Here is a 4009-nt window from a genome sequence, read left to right as displayed (position 1 = left end):
TACCATGAGAGGGAGGGAGGGAAAGAGGGAAGGAGAGAATGATAGAGGGAGATGTAACAGAGAAGGAGAGGGCATGAAGAGGGGAGTGAGGGAGAGGCAGTGAGAGAGAGGAGAGGGGAAAGGAATGGGAGAGAGAGGGGTTGGGGGGGAGGTAGAGAGGGGTTGGGGGAGGAGATAGGGAGGGGTTGGGGTGGAGGTCACCATCTTCAGTTGACCATAGACAGGAGGCCTCATATCTCCTTCACAGTTTCTCCAGCACCAGACTTATTTATTGCTTTGTAATTTCGAGAAGGTGCCAGGGGAGATAGTAATTGATTTGGCTTGGATTTCACGCATGGTCCTGGGGGGAGATATGGAGAGGGGAAGTGAAGTGTGTGTGTGTGTGTGTGTGCGTCTAAGTGTGTGTGTGGTTGAATGTATTTGAGAACACGTGTGTGTGTGTGTGTGTGTGTGTGTGTGTGTGTGTGTGTGTGTGTGTGTGTGTGTGTGTGTGTGTGTGTGTGTGTGTGTGTGTGTGTGTGTGTGTGTGTGTGTGTGTGTGTGTGTGTGTGTGTGTGTGTAAGTATGTATGTATGTGTGCATGCATATATGTGGATATGCGTGCCTGTGTGTGTGTGTGTGAGAAATGTTTTGGGAGGGCCTGCTGCAATCTGAGCGGGGATCTGGCCCGGCTGCCACCTATTCACACACAGCCTGCGGTAATCCTGGCTCTGCGGCCTTGCTCTATCAGGCAGTGTGAGCAGCACGGAGCTGTGATGGCACCAGAGAGCCAAACTGAAACACTGACAACCCGTGAGAGCGACTCCTGTCGCTCCACAGTCAGGGTACAATGGAGGTCACGTAAACATTTGTAAAACTGTCAAACGCCAAGACGCCATGATACCATTGGCCTTGTGCTCAGAACGTGTCGTGTTCTGTGTGTGAATCAGGGGCCAAAAGAATGTAAAAAGTGCCAATAATGCAATTCAACCCAAACCTCAAGGAAATGGCTGCCTCCGTTTAAGGGAAACAGTTCTGGAACAGATCCCAGAGAGAGAAAGAGAGGGCGAGAGAGAGAAACAGAGACAGAGAGAGATGGGGATCAGGTGATCATTGGCTTTCATACCACATAATGAGGCTTCTCAGTCATGTTGAGACTGGTCTAATACTATTGCTTTAATGTGTTGTTATTCTCATTAATATTGTTGTTGCAGTTGCTGTTAATGGTAATCCCATTTCCACTACTACTATTATTATTGATGCCTTATTGTTGTTATATGTATACTTTGACAATGTAAGTAATTCAAGGTCTACTGAATTAAAATTGAATTGAATTGAATTGAGAGAGAGAGAGAGAGAGAGAGAGAGAGAGAGAGAGAGAGAGAGAGAGAAGAAAGAAAGAAAGAAAGAATAGACTTCCCACAATCAAGCCAGATCTCTTTAGGGTGGAAAAAAAACATTTATTTAAGAAGTCAGGCATTTTCTTAATGAAACTTTTGTGTTAAGAAACTTAAATTAAAATAAATATCTTACTTTTATGGACCCGGGTTCGGGTTACAGTACATTGCCTTGGAGAGCTATAAATCATAATCTGGCACCAATACAAATCAAAGCATCCGAGGGCTGAGCACTCCAGTGTTGAAATATCAACATAAGAACCCCTATAAGTGGTATAAATATATCAACGCTGGGCCTGGCCATTTTTAGGGCACCTATTTTACTATCTGTTGGACTAAGTTAACTAAATCCAGTACTTTAACCTCCAGAGAATGACAAGTAGGCCCAGACACTTGGTCATTCCAAAAAAAAATGGTGGAAGTGTGACGCAACAGTGGAACCTTAAATAGTGTGTTTACTTAAGGTAACTTTAAGTGAAGGAGGGAGAATGTCTGTATGATGCAACCAGGCTCTCTGGGTAAACCATCTGTAAAGTTCTCGGCCAGCTGAAGTCCTCACAGGGAAGGTGAAAAGAATAAACATAAACAGCAAATGTTACTGAGACAGGACGTCCCACTGCTCCTCCCACGCAGGAGGAGTAGGGAATTAGCATGCAATCAACTATCTCTGACATCTCCATCAGGATAGGAATCATAACAAATATACCCCAGCTATCTTAGTTAGGGTTGTGGTACTTTAATAATGGCCAAAGTCAAATTATTTAATAAGTAATTTTTGGGATCAAGTGAATCAAAACTGGTCTGCGGTACAACACAGTCGTTAATTTTCCCATAGTCAAATTAATTACATAGGTTACAGTAGGTTTTGGGTACTGTAAAAACCAACTACTGCTAATACTACTATTATTACTTCTATCGTATTACTACCAGGAAGACTCAGACTCCCCTCACCTCATAAAAATGTCAATGAATGATTCATTTGATTGACTTTTGGCCCAGTGCAGTCAAAAACACGATTCTCATGTGTTTTATTTATATTTCCACACTATGATGATGGAATAATACTGTGAAACTATGAAAATGATGATGCCCTCGTAGTGTAAGCACTGTTTGAAAAGTTCAGCCTGTTTTGGAGGGATGGAGTTTTGGACTGCCTAGTGACAGGCAATAAGAGGGCCTCCTGAATGGCGTAGCATCGTAGTTGCTAGCTGTGCCACTAGATATCCTGGTTCATGTCCAGGCTTTGTCGCAGCTGGCCGCGAACGGGAGACCCATGGGGCGGCGCACAATTGGCCCAGCGTCATCCGTGTTAGGGGAGGGTTTGGCCGGCAAGGACGTTCTTGTCCCATCGCGCTCTAGCGATTCCAAAGGCGGGCCGGGTGCATGCACACTAACACGGTCACCAGGTGTACAGTGTTTCCTCCAACACATTGGTGTGGCTGGCTTCTGGGTTAAGTGGGCATTGTGTCAAGAAGCAGTGCAGCTTGGCTGGATTGTGTTTCGGAGGACGCGAGGCTCTCGACCTTCACCTCTCCCGAGTCTGTACAAGAGTTGCAGCCAATGAGACAAGACTAACGACCAATTGGGGAGAAAAAGGAGAAAATGTTTTTTTTTAAATGTAATAGAAAATAAAACAATAAGAAAAATATATATATAAGAAAGTTCAAAACATCTAATTTTTCCCTTCCCCACTCAGATCACTCCCAGACAGTCATAGCAAATTTCTTGCTTGACAAATTGCTCTTTGCTAAGAAGCTTTTTTTGTTTCTTTTTGTTTCTTTTTGACAATTTTAATTTAAAACAATCACAGTAAAGAACTTCATTGTTAGCCAGAAATGATTTGATGTTGAAATAACAGTGGCTGCATTGGACCTTTCAGTTTGAGTCTCTGAAGGATGCCTCAATCCTCCATGGTGCCTGCTAATGCTTTATGTGACCACATCAGAAACCATGTGCAGATGGGACAGTATTTTTGTGGGGTGCGCTGGAGCCTGTTGCCATATGTGTGCAGTATAATTGATAGTGGGCTGGGGCTCAGGGGGCGTCATGGGCTGGGGCTCAGGGACTTGGTGCAGGACTGGGGAAGCCACAGAGACTCTCTGGGTCTCTGCTAGAGACTCTGGTGTCGCCTGGATGTTGACAGGTCTGCATTAGACAGCTAATTACTGTCAGAGTACAGACTAGGCAGTCACAAACCTACACCTTCTCTCTCCACATAGCAGACATATGTCTATTTTCTTTCTCCCCCCCCCCTCTCTAGTTTTTCTATTTCCCTTTGTCTGTCTGTCTGTCTGTCTGTCTGTCTGTCTGTCTGTCTGTCTGTCTGTCTGTCTGTCTGTCTGTCTGTCTGTCTGTCTCTCTCCTCACTAAAACAGTTCCTCTAAAGGCCGCCGCATTCTATCGAGTTGAAATGTGGCAGGCCGTTCTGCCCATTGATTCCAATGAAATTTTGTGACGTTTTTTTCTGTTTGACAGATTTTTTTCCGGCTGTTCGCACACACAAAATGTTTTCTTGAGGCAGGTTGAAGTTCAGTAGCCGAAGTCTACACCCCTTCGTCTGTGATTGGTCAACTGTAGAGGTGGGAACTTCTTCAATGAAGTGTTTGTTTTCATTCAACCAGAGAGTGGTCCGG

Source organism: Oncorhynchus masou, chromosome 12 (genome assembly GCF_036934945.1).
Source record: "Oncorhynchus masou masou isolate Uvic2021 chromosome 12, UVic_Omas_1.1, whole genome shotgun sequence".
In the NCBI taxonomy this organism is placed as follows: domain Eukaryota; kingdom Metazoa; phylum Chordata; class Actinopteri; order Salmoniformes; family Salmonidae; genus Oncorhynchus; species Oncorhynchus masou.
The sequence above is the reverse complement of the archived record's forward strand: the minus strand, read 5'-3'. Positions refer to the sequence as shown.